The following is a 14088-nucleotide window of genomic DNA, read 5'->3' as shown; positions in this document are numbered from 1 at the left end:
ATTTATGACCTCTTTAATTAAATGAGGAAATAAAAAACCATAAAGACTTCCATTTTCAGGTGTTTTAAGCGTTACTTTAAGGCTAGCTGGTTCTTTTAAAGTTCTTTTACACTCTGTAGCTTTGAAAATGTTAAAACGTATCGAACTTTGTTTATCAAACATCTCAGAGTTCTTAATCAGTGAGGAGAACCCTGTAAAAATTTAAACAGTATTAATTAGTAAAAAAAAATAATATAAGATGCATTAAAGTTTTGCGACACTATTTAAATTTTTATGAAAGCAAACTAGTATAAGACTGAGTAAGATATCTTTTTCAGTAAGGTGTATTAAAGTATTAAAGTTCTAAAGTTTTATTCTACAATTTATAGTTAAGTAATACCATCTAATGCATTTATAAAGTCTTGTAAATTTGAGGCAACAGACTTCAACTCTACTAGGTTTGTCTCAATTACCGAAAAAGCTATTTGCTTTCCAAAGCTTTCAACTACTGCTGCGAAGTCTTTTTCTGTAAAATTACTTAAAAAATTGTTTCAGACCAAATTTGAAAAAGTTGATTAATATACTTTCTATATATAAAAAATTAATCTTTAAATAAGTCTAAAATGAATTGTTTAGAGGTAGTCTGCCTTTTTATAGTTGAGATTGGACAGTTTTGAAAATTGTAATCTACAGGTAATGAAACTGGTTTAATAAACCATATGAAAAAACTGTCTTAATTCTTCTACAAAAAAAAACGGATACAAATATCTTTCGTTTAAAATATAAACTTTTTCAGTGCTTACTAAAATAGAATCCTATTTGAATAAGCATTGAAAATGTTTATATAATGAACGAAAGATCTGGTATCTGTTGTTTTTTGTTTTTGTAAAAGAATTGAGACAGTTTTTTCATATGGTTTTTTAAACCAGTTTTATTACCTGTAGGTTCAAATAAATTAACAGACTTTTGTTTTAAATTCATTATTGAATATTAACAAATGCATCGTTAGTAAAAAAGTAAAGCTAATGTTGTTTAATAATTTTTAAATTAAAAATATGTTGTATTACAACTATAGTTACTGTTTTGTTAAACATAATATATTTATAAATTTTGCTAATAATACCCAATTAGTATACTTTTTTTTGTACTTTTACCTTTATATAGAATGACTAAATTAAATAACATAAATAGTAAATAAAATTAATGTAGACCAGGGACGTGTTTTGACTGGTTTCCTGTTTCCTGTGCACCCCGTATAAATTTTGAAAAAAAGTTATGAAAAAGCGATTAAATTTTTTTTTTGCTTTAAATTTGTATCAATATAGTTTATTTTTATTATTAATAAATTAGATTTAAGAGTCGGTAAGCAGTTGGTGCTCGCAGGCCAAACTTAAAAATTTTTAGAATCTTCGTGGGCTACAGTTTTAGTATTGGTGACATTTAAATAATCTATTGGTTTTAGTTTTTGTCACACACAAAAAAAGTTTTACTTTTATCAACTTTACAAAATTAATTTTTCTAGCTACAAATAAAGGGCTAACTAAAGTTGTACATATTTATTGGACTAAAATTTAATACTATAGTATACTTTAGTCTTAATAAATTGTCTACTATGAAAAAAGTTGATAACTTTATTTTAATTTTTTAATTTTTTGTTACCACCTAACTTTCAATAAATACCGAGTTTAAACATTTATTGGTCACTTTTATAGTTTCTTCATGTAAACGACCATTTTTTCGTATGTTTTATCTAATATTAGTTATTGAAAATAATATTTGCGAACTAAATAACTTGCTCTCTTTGAAAATTCGGAAATCTTTTAGCTAGTTAAACAAAATAAATTTATACCTGTTTGTATTATAAAAAACTTTATTTTTAACCTAAATAATGTCAAATACTTTAGTAAAATATTTTATTAATTATCAATATAGTCTTACACGTGGTTGTCTTAAAAAATGCCTGAGTTACATCAAGCAAGCCTAAATTTATTAAAACTTGAAAAATTCGAAAACTGGAAGACTTTCTGTTAACCAAGCTTAAACACCTAAAAAACGATTGTCGTAAAAAGTTACATAGTATGTAGCTGAACTGAAAAAAAAACTGCAGTTGATAAACTAAAGTTTTTTTTTAATATTTTGAGAATTCGAAGATTTATTCAAAGTGGTTTACTATCATTTCTAACCCGATCATTTCTTACCCAATCACTTCTAACCCGATCATTTCTAACCCGATCATTTCTAACCCGATTATTTCTAACCCAATCACTTCTAACCCGATCATTTCTTACCTGATCATATCTAACCTGATCATTTCTAACCCAATCATTTCTAACTTGATCGTTTTTAACCCGACTATTATTAATTCGATCTATATTAATATGTTTATATATTATTGTAATAAAGTAAAGATTTGTTTTAAAAACAAAATAATCTCAACAAAGTTGTTTTCAATTTAGTTTATTTTGTTTAAAATAAAACTTAATGTTTAGATAGCTTTAATAAAATTCAATTTTTGATGTTTATTGTTATTAGAAGTTTTTTTTTTCCTACGCTAGACCCACACATAAAAATCTTGGCAGCTTAAACTAAATTGCACATAACAAAGAGACAAAAACTTATATATCTTAAAATCAAAAACTACAGTTTTTTTTTTTTTTTAGATTAACAGAAAAAAATAAATCAACACTTAGTATAAGACTAATTAACTTATTTATGATTAGAAGGAGAAAATTTTTAACAAACTTAGTTTTAATTTTATAATAAGCAACTTAAATATCAACTCTTCCAACGATCAGTAACTTCCAATAAAACAAAACACAGCTGCACAATCTTTTATTTTAGAATAAACTTCAATTTCTTTTCAACAAACAATCTTCTCTGCAAAATTCAGCAACACATATTGAGACATTTTAGTAAATTTCTTCTATGATTTTAGTTGAGCAATCAGAAAAATAGTCTGAATTACACACTTCTACATTAAAATAAGGTTCTGTATTACTTTTATGAAATTCATTTAGAATGTACTACAGTGTCGGAATTCAAACAAACTACAAAAACTTATGAATAAAACTTCTTCTTGTTTATACATTTACCAGATTTTCAATCCTAACTTTTAGAGTTAGGTTCTGCACATTTGTGCAACCGTTTGGTATTTCATTGTTTATTTATAATTTTTTTTGTAGCTTTGCCAAAGCATAATCAAAAAAGTTAAATACATTGACTAACCACTAAGTTTAAAACCTTAAGTCCAAAGCACATTAATAATACAGGTCAAATAAACATTTATCGAAAACATTAGAAAATGATTTATTATTTACACAGGAAAGGCAATTATAATTAAATAAAACTATAGAATGAACAAAATCCTACATATTAAATTAATGGTTCATAAGTATAAAATTTGTTAAATTACTGATAGTTTCTATTATAAATTATCTTATTTTAATCAAGTAAGCTTTAATAAAATTTGTTTAACTTTATGTAAAGATTAGTTTTGTTTAAAAGCTAAGTTCACACTTAAACTGAAAGATATTTATGACTGCATGCATTTTTCGATTTATTTTCTTGGTAATTAATTATTTTAATAGGGTTCAAAAATTGATTATAAATTAACTGTAGTTTTTAGTTTTAAAAGCATTAGGAAAAGTATAAGTCTTTTGAATTGTAAAGATTAAATATTAAGTTTTGATAGTCGTCAATGTAAGAAATATAATAAGCATTGCAGCGGTTAAAGACTATTCTTTACATTTTCTTGAAGATATTCTATATGGTTACTATAAATTTTAAGTATGGAGACCAGATTGGCAAGTTACATGCAAATTTAGGGCAAATTTAAACGAAATACCATTTTTTAAGAGTACTAGTATGAGTATATGAAACTTAAAATTTAACATTTAATAAAATTAAGTAATCGTAATTAGTATGGTGATTTAATTTAAAATTATCATCATTAAATTATAAGTTCTTAAAACGAAAGAGTATACTGTTTAGCACAAAGTAAAAGGTAGAGGTAAACGTTTATTTTTTTTATAAATAGACCCTGTCATTTACTAGAACTTAAATTAGACCTTATTTCTTTTAACCAATGGTAAGATATATCTTAAGATTAAATAAGAAATATTATATAATAAACTTAAATATAAAAGCTAAGTGTCGAAAACTTATTATTTTGATTTTTTCATATTTCTTTAAAAATATGTTGTATACACAGCAAAATAAATTTACATTTTTAATAAAAATTTGAAAATTTTGAAAATTTAAAATTGCAAAAATGATTTTACACGATTAATAGTAAAAAATTCTTTAATATTTTTCTTGATATCTTTTAAAAGTTATTATTTTACAGATTTCCAAAAACAGTAAAACTTTAGATTATTTAGCGATCATTATGTATGAATTATAAATATAAGTTAATAGAATCGTTTATACAACTCAAAAATTGAGGTAAACAAAGTAAATAAATGTTATGTTAAGTTAATACTAAAATAAAAAATTATACAAAAAATAATTTTTACGTAACACATTAAATCAAATAATCTCATAACTAAATCAAATAAAAAAACTAACAATTGAAAAATGTTTCTAGTTAGTTTAATTACTTTATTAAGATTTGTTGGTTTTTGCATTAAATCCTTAAAACAAATAAATGTAAATAAAAAAGTAAAATAGGTTAGAAACGATCGGACTAGAAACAATCAGGCTAGAAATGATCGTGTTAGAAGTGATCAGGTTAGAAGTGATCGGGTTAGAAATGATCAGGTTAGAAATGATCGGGTTAGAAGTGATCTTGTTAGAAATGATCGGGTTAGAAGTGATCGGGTTAGAAATGATCGTGTTAATAGTGATCGGGTTAGAAGTGATCGGGTTAGAAATAATCGGGTTAGAAATGATCGTGTTAGAAGTGATCGGGTTAGAAGTGATCGGGTTAGAAGTGATCGGGTTAGAAATGATCGGGTTAGAAGTGATCGTTTTAGAAGTGATCGGGTTAGAAGTGATCGGGTTAGAAGTGATCGGGTTAGAAATGATCGGGTTAGAAATGATCGGGTTAGAAGTGATCGGGTTAGAAATGATAGCGGGTTAGAAATGATCGGCTCCCATTCAAAGTAGTGTTAATAGAAATTTCACAAGCACTTAAGTTTTTTAAAGTGACTTGAAATTCACACAGTAAAGTACTAACGAAATTTATCAGTTAAATAAATATATACAGCGAAGTCACAAAAGTTTATTTATCATAAGTGTTGTAAGTTAGCTTTGAAAGGACAGATAAGTTTTTTATATCATTATTTTTTAACTATAAAAATTACTAAACCTTTAATAAAGTAAATTTTTTAAGAGCTATGACAACTCTTCATTACTATATCTTTTATTTATAAAATAATAAGTGTAAACTATTTTAATTAACAATTTACAGACTTATTAAATTTAACATACCTAAATCAAGTATACATTAAAAAGTAGTTCAAAAAAAGAGCATCTGAGTAAGTTAATGTCCAATGCGTAGGAATTAAATTAGTTTGTAAAGAAAAAACATTTGAAAAAAAGAAAATGTATGGTAAGATGACTCAACAAATTCAGAAAGTTCAAATTCCGACAATACAAATTCTTAATAAAGTTTTAAGAGATCACAATTAAAATGCAATATATATTTTAAAAGTGTAAATTTTAGCGTTTGTTAACAAAAGATCCTAACGGAACAAAATTACCTACCTTAGCTTCTATTCTTTCCTTACAGTGTTTATTTTTTTACAGAGCTCCGTTAAAATGTGTTAATCCTTTAACACATAGAAACATGTGTTAGTGTAATAATTAAAGGATACTGTATAATTTGTTATTATTAAATAATAGATACTTTGCGAAACGAAAAAGATAGATTGTAGATAATAATAAGACCTACATACGTTTTTTGAACTGTCATCTGTATATACATTACTTTTTTAGTTGTGGCCCTTTAAAACAATTTTTAAGAATTTGAGTTGTCAGAATTTGAATTGGTTGGTTTTGAATATTCGTGCACCCAAAATGTATATTGAACAAAAAACTATTTTAACTAATGTCATAATTTTTTTTATACCTACTTAAATATATAGAAACAACTGTAATAAAAAAATTTGCTTAAATTATACTTAATCTAACTTAAGTATTACAGGGTTGCTACTCTTTGAGTCATAAAAACTATTCTAAGTGACCTAAGTCATCTTGATTTTTTTTTTTTACTTTACATTATCAATAAAATCAGATTCTTAAACGAAACTGATTTAAGAAAAAAAAAATCGAGAAAACAACTTGTCTGAGATATTTGGAAATCTTAAAAATATCCTAAGCAATTTGTAAAAAATCAAACTGGTCTGGGTCAATCTAAGTTTTTTATTGATGTTCGTAATATCCTGAGCCACCCTTATATTTTTAAAAATTTGAAAATATTCTGAGTTTCTTAAATGTGTAGCAACCATGGTGTTAATTAAAAAATTGTTTTCAAATACTAGCAACAGTGAACGTACATTAACATGCTTATAAATTAATTTATATGCACTGAAAGTTTAACTTTAAAAATAAAAGATGTATTCTGAATAAAACAAAGTTTTACCTTATGTAATTTTTCTTACTTTGTATAAAATATTATGTGATACCTTCAACATAACAAGCATTTGTGTACATTAGTGTGCATAGAAATTAATTTAGTGTAGAAAGTTTAAATATAAAAATGTATTCTGAACCAAAAAATTGTTTACTTAATGTAATTTTTCTTACTTTGTTTGAATTGTGTCTGTACACACTTAAATAAAACAAAAGTGAAAAATCATTTATAATAGAAAACTATGCCATTTAATCCTACATTTAACCTAAACTAAGTAAAAGTTAAAAACGTGAAAGTGAGCATATATGTATATTGGTGTGCATAGAAACTAAACTAAAGTGCACAGTAAATTTACTTTTTTAAAGTGAAAATGTGTTCTGAACAAAAACTGTTTTATTCTATGTCATGTTTTTATTTTGTTTGAATTGTGTCTGTACACACTTAAATATAAGTAAGGTGAAAAATAATTATAACTGATGTAAACTATGCTATGTTACACTTTTAAAAAATTAAGTGTTAGTAAAAAAAAGTTCAAAAAATTAGCTTTTGTGTAAATTGGTGTGCATAGGATTGAATTTAAAGTGCACAGAAATATTATGAAAACTAACAAAATGTATCAAACCAAATTTAAATACACTAATATACCTTATGTCTTATTTTTTTGTTATTTCAAATGGTTTTGTTCACACTCAAATAAAATATATAGTTATAAAACGTCTATACGAGAAACTTAGGTAAAAACTACATTTCAAACAAAATAATTAATTTGCAAAGAAATGATATGTTAGTTAACTACTGTACATAACTTTTTTACACAATGGAATACATTTGCACTCAGTTTACTATTTAATAAGTATATATTACATAACTAACTTTTTCTAAGTACTTAAAAATATTGTTTTAGTTAACCAATTGCTATTGTAAGAATTAAGTTATTATCTAAACAGAAAAAAAACATATCTTGAAAGCTAATCTGTTTTTTTTTCACAGTTTTAAACCTAAGCAGAATGTTATGCAAGGACGTAATACTAAATTAATCAAATTACAACTAATCACCGAAAAAAAATCAACCTAAAATTCATTTTTGTTCAGCGGGCCACATTTACATGTTCGCGAGCCACATATTTTTCTTTTGCGAATTTCGTTAAAAGAAAAAGCGTTCTCGCGGGCCGTAGATTTACCCTTCGCGGGCCGCAGTTTGCCGACCCCTGGTTAGTTTGAAAAACTAAACTTTTAATCATAAATTGACTAATCAAACGTGTTTAAAAAAGTATTGTTGAATGATTATACAACTCGAAGGTTTTCCTTTTTAACTTCAGAAATTTTTGGCGAAATCACACGTTGTTTTCATTTTTAGAACATGAAAAAAACCGTAGTTTTATGAAAAAAAAATTCATCAAGTTGTAAAATAATGGTACACGTCTGCTGTTAGTTTGTTTTTAAAAATATAATTTGTTTTTGGTTTAAATTGAGTTTTTAGCTAAACTATTTTAACTGAAACTGTTTAACTAAGTGTTTTTTACATATCATTGAACATGTTTTTCTTTTATTAAGAAAAGTTAATTACTTGTTTTGATTAGTACTTTGTTTTAAGTTTCTTATGTATAAAATATTTTGTTTTTCAAGTTAGCTTCACAATGTAAGGTAAAACTTTCACACTGTCAATAAAAACAGGAATTAGGTTTATATTTAAGTTTTAGTATATTAAAAGTTAAAGAATAGGATTTCATATTAAGATCTTGTATAATGTTTCACTGGTATTTTCTAGTTTTTTGAATTTTTAACATTTTTATGTAGATAGCAGATATTATACCATAATCAATGTATATTATAAGTAGCTTCTACACAAAAAACTCTACTATTGAACAAAAAAGCTGTACAACCCCACTAAAAAAAGCCTAGACAGGTCCCTAATATAGATCATTTACTGAAATTAATATTTAAAATATTTTTAATTCAAGATGCTCACTTAAGTTTTACTTCAGCATTTTTTTTTTTTACTTCTAAATTTAGATAGGTTTTATTACATGCTTTTTTTTAGAGATGTTATTAAATTTAATCAATAGGAAAGACTGACAGAAACAAAATTGTTGATACGTTTATGTGTACTTACGTATACTATCAAAGACTTTAGACATGAAACTAGACAAACTTTCCCAAGATTTAAAAATATCAATTTTAAAAAAACTTCACTTGTCAAGGTACCTCAAAAGTAAAAAAAAGTGCTAGATTAGCATTCATTAAAATTCATACTTTTGATAGTATAATATACTTTATAAATTTTACAAGGGGACATATCTTAAAAAATATTATTAACATAACATAAAACATAATCAATAAATATTATGATGTAAAAAAGATATAGTTTTCAATCACTAAGGTTTATCAAAGTTTAAATGTTGTACACCTGTTAAAGTCATACTTATTTTAGATGCAAACAGCTATACGACATAAAATCTTGAATATTTATTCTCCAGTTTTTTAATCTTTTTTAATTATTATTCCTATCTTTAGTATAATTTATCAATTTTTTGGTTAGCTAACTTAAAGTAGTGTTCTTACCAGATAAAATCGAATAATTTCTTATTTTCTCTAACAATTTTTTTTGGTTGAAGCATTTGTTGTGTGTACTCTTTAACAACGATATTTCTTCTGATGATTGAAAATTTGAATCAAATTTTGATGAGTATCTTTTAAGGACCCTTTTGATAAAAAAGGTATTAGTAAAATATACTTTAAATGTATTTTAGATATTTTAAAAATAAATTTATAGTAAAAGTACTTTAATAAAGTTTATTAAATTAAATATAAATCGGTTGATATAAACTGTTGGATTGAAATCAGATTTTATATTTTGAATTTGAGTAAAACAAAGCTTTGATTGTAAAAAAAAAATTAATACAAAAAATAATATGTTTAAAATTATTTAAAATTGTCTAAATTTTTTAAGTTTGTTTTTTTTTTTTTTTTTTGAAAATTCGGTACTTAATTAACTGGGTAGGTTTCAAATTTGCACAAAAGAACAAAACTGCACGAAGATACTTTTGCACGATAACACTTTTGCTCAAGGTGACTAAATTGCACGAAGACAAAATTACACTAGGACACTTTTGCACGAATGGTCACTTTTGTACCAAGAGTCACTTTTTCCCGAAAAAACTTTTTCATGAGGGGACATTTTTGCTTGAGCAGACATTTTTGTACGGGTTGAATATTTTGTTTGTTTTGTTTTTCATTTTTTTTGTTAATTTAAATTTTTTCTTCTTTTTTCACTATCACTGTTACCCCTAACCCTTACCCTCGGTCACTAACTTTTTTTTATTTTTGTATTTTATTAGTTTAGTGTTTTTTCTGTTTTTATATATATTTATATTTTTTTACTCTCGTGCAAAAATGACCCTCCGTGCAAAATTTTAACTCGTGCAAAATTGACCCTCGGTACAAAATTGTCTTCGTGCAATATTTACCCTTCGTGCAATTTAGACTTTTTTTCTGTGATCGCGGGGTGCAACAAGTGAAACTTTGTAAAAGTGGATGGACTATCCATGGGTTACACTGGCTCTCCTTTAAGCTAATTGGTTTGTTAGTAAGTTAGAAATAGATCTTTTGAGAATAGATGAACCAGAACTCATGTACCCCGCAATCATGGAATACATTTTTGATAATATATTTACTCGTCAGAAACAAAAGACTATTATCAAAAAAAAATTAAGAACAAAGAATAAACAGAATAAAGGATCTTCTCTGTAAAAACAATTATCCAATAATGTTTCTATAGATAAAGAAATTGAAAAAATACAAAAATTTGAAGTTAGATCTAAACCAATCATTAAAAACCAACAGTATTAAACAGTACCTTACATAATAAAGATTAAAAAAAAAAGCAGAAATTTAACACAAACATTTGAGAAAACTGGTATTGATATTAAAGTAGCTTTCAGAACAACCAAAGTTGGAAACTATTTTTAATTGAAAGATCGAGTCAACAAATTTTAGAGAAGTTGTCTTGTTTACAAGTTTCAATTTCCTGGTGACCTGGATACCCATATATTGGATAAACGAGGCGACAACTGTTTGTTAGAGTTAAAGAACACACTATGTCAACAAGCAGTGCAGTATTTTCTCATATTGAACAATGTAAATTTTTTCAAATTTACAAAACTATTTTAAATGATTTGATGCAATTAAGTTTTGTAAATAATGAAGTAACTTATTAGCAGTCGAGGCAAATACTATAAAAAATACAAACCACAACTTAGTTATCAACTTTTTTCTTATGAAGAATCTAGAATTACACCCAACGTTTTTAAATAGCCCGTTTTTTTTTTCTAATTAGCTTTTTTAGTTTTTATTAGTGCCTTGATTATTTTTCTATTGACTGTTTTTTAGTTTAATCATATTTTACTTAATTGATTAGCTTAGTAGTGAGTATTTATTTTGCTTTGAAAAGGAAATTAGTTAAATTCTGAAATCATTGCTCAATAAACTTGTTATGGAAAAAGCCTTGTTATTTGCAGTTAATTGGTATTTAAAATCAAGTAAATGTTTTTCTTTACATAAAGTCAAAACCTAATTTTTAACCGGTCATCTACTTCTGTAAACTGAAAATTTTATTTAAGATTTTTTGTTTATCATATTTGAACGTGTGAAAACTTAACTATTGTGATATTTAAAAAGTTTCTTCTGAAATTTTTCGTATAGATTTTTTTAATCTAAAGTACTTTAGATAGATTTAAATTTTTTGTAAATACCTCTTTTTTAGAAAGAAATTAAAAACTACATACTAACATTGAAATTTTTGTGAAATCGTTAAAAAAATAGTACGTTAAATAAAATAATTTTCGAAATAAAGTTAAGCATTTTATTTATCTTTTTATAAGCACGTTATACTTTTACAGCATAAAAAGCTTTACTTTAATACATGTTTTTTGTAATAACCTATTTTTTAACTTTGCTTTTATAGTGTATCTTCATAAAAATATAAAAAGGTTATCATCAAGATATAAAAGTTGAGCTTTTTTTTAATATGAAAAACCATTTTTACTTTTTAATGAGTTTTGAATGGTTTTACCTGTTTAGAATGTGAAAAATTCACGTGCTATTTTCAAATTAAAGCCTACTTAACCTAACTTTTAAACATTTTGATATTTTATAACTAACTTACAATTAATTGCCTTTGAAAAACTTCAAAAGCTGCTCACAGTAAGTGCATACTCGTTTAATAAGTTTACAAAGTTCAAACGTTAGTCGAAAAGTTTTTTATATACATTTTAATTGCTTTTGTTGGTGTATTTTGGATTAAAACTTGTTGATGAATATCAGAAGTAGCTTTTAAAGTAATAAATAATGCTGAAATGATTTTTAAAATAACAAGATAAATAGCCAAAATTTTTGTGTTTAGTTTTTAAAAAATTATGTACACTATTGTGCATAGGTTCACACTTTGAGAAACTTTTTTATAGATCAAACTCAAAAACTTTAAAAATATAAGCCGAAAGACTACTTTCGATGAACTTAATGTTTAAGTTTTAAGTTTCAAAAATTTAGTATTATATTAAATGTTTAGTAATAACATTGAATACTCTACAATAATTAAATATCAGGAAAAAAAAACAAATATGATTGAAATTAATATAAAACACATGAAATAACATTGTTATAACTTTTTTTAACAAAAACTGCACTTTGGATCTTTTATTTAGTTGTTTTGTATGAGTACTATTGTCACATCTTACTTGACAATTATTTTTGTGCTTTTGTTCTATTAAAAATTTTTTTAGCATATGGTTTGATCATACCAATTCTATTATCAAACCACAAGCCTTCGGTATATTGAGACTAGTTTCGACCTTTTTAGGACTCATCAGTCAGTCACAACCGATAAAACTGCAGTCATCAACATACAAACGGTTACAATGCCGGTCTCAATCTACCGAAGGACTATGGTCTGATGATCAAACATTATTTAAACTTGAGCTTGTCGCACGGCATACGAAATTTCAGGCTTAGGCTCTGTAGACTTTCGCCGATGGTTTTGTTAAGTAGTAATTTTAAAAGATTATTTTTATGTATAAAGTTTTCAGTTGTAATATATATTTTTAAATCATATGTTTTTACCTTTTATTTTCGTTTTTTAAAGTAACTTACTTCTTATGTATAAAACTAGCTGTAAACTTAAACAATATAGTTGAAAATTAGCTTTAAAATTTTATTTTTATGTTTTAAAAACTGTTTTTAATGTAAGAAGTTAGAATCTTTATTATAAACAGGCTAGAAAGTTTTTTTTCTATATTTACAAAATTAAACTATCTATAACAACATTTGCTGATTTTTACAATCATACTTACCTTATTTCCTATTTCAAGAATACTAATATTGATTATAAAATCGGTTTTACATAATCAAGTGTATTAGATTAAACGTGATTTTACGTTTGTGACTATATTTTGACACGATTTTACATGGCTCTACTGTCTTGTTTTTTAGTTTGTTTCATGTTTTTATTTGTTATAATATAAAAAAAAATTCTTATAAACGGAAAAACTGAATAACAACAAGAGCTGATCAGATAAGTTTAACTTTACATAAGCTCTACAGCCTTTTTTGACATAAGCTAAATATTAGTTAATAGATTTTTATGTAAAATTATTAGTAAATTAAGATGAGTATTATCTGATATCATAAATCTTTGTTATAATAATTTTTTAATTAGTTTTTCTATTATTAATTTACTCGCATGCTGATCGAATTTTTTGTAAAAGCTTGCTTTTTTAGCAACTTAAAGTATTAAATAGACTTTTTTCTCTTAATAGTTGAAGTACGCTTAAGGTATAAATAAAAACACTTTTCTATAGTTTAAAATATCTTTATTTATATCTTTAAAGCTATTTATACTAAAATTGATAATGATGTTAAGGTCACCTAAATCACTTTACTTTAAACATTTTAAAGCAACAAAATTAGTCTTGATAACATACCTCAAAGCTTCTGTTTGGTTAGGGTAACACTGGGCATCTATTAGGTTATCGAAACATGATGTCATAAAGTTATCCTAGAAAAAAATTAGCTTTACTTTTAGAGAAAACATTATTTTATTTTGTAGTTGATTTTATAAATGAAAACTAAAAAAAAAAAAAAATATTTTAATAAACTTTAAGTTAGTTTTTAAAAATAACTAGTTTATAAAAATAATTATTTCAATAGATATTAAGTAAGTTTTTAAAAATAACTAGTTATATTTTTAATTAAGTCATTACTTACACTAAAAATGTTTAAACTCTATTATAGGTTTTGTTGCTACTTAAAGATTTATTTTTGAATATTTATAAAATTAATTTGAGATCAAATTGCTTCAATTAAAATAAAATTAAGGTCTAAACTATTAATTAGTAGTTGTATAAGCTTATACATAGATGTTTTAGAAAAAGATAAGACCGGTTTTACACTGACTTTTATTATAGTTTGAAAACAAAAATTCCAGCAGATTACGAACTCTATGTGACATAAATGTGGATTATAAAAGTTATAACATGTAT

At 24.8% G+C, this 14088-nt stretch overlaps 1 long non-coding RNA gene across 1 annotated transcript; it reads right to left on the bottom strand.

Moving 5' to 3' along the window:
- Positions 1–403: 403 nt before the first annotated feature.
- Positions 404–13591, bottom strand: LOC145842189 (uncharacterized). Its single transcript, XR_014370191.1, has 3 exons — positions 13531–13591; positions 9116–9255; positions 404–505 (listed from the first exon to the last, which is right to left on the bottom strand). It is a non-coding gene; the product is annotated as an uncharacterized LOC145842189 (long non-coding RNA).
- Positions 13592–14088: the final 497 nt, after the last annotated feature.

Source organism: Thalia democratica, chromosome 8 (assembly GCF_965202585.1).
Source record: "Thalia democratica chromosome 8, ktThaDemo2.hap1.1, whole genome shotgun sequence".
Classification (NCBI taxonomy): domain Eukaryota; kingdom Metazoa; phylum Chordata; class Thaliacea; order Salpida; family Salpidae; genus Thalia; species Thalia democratica.
Note: the sequence above shows the minus strand (reverse complement) of the source record. Positions and strands in the feature narration are given on the sequence as shown.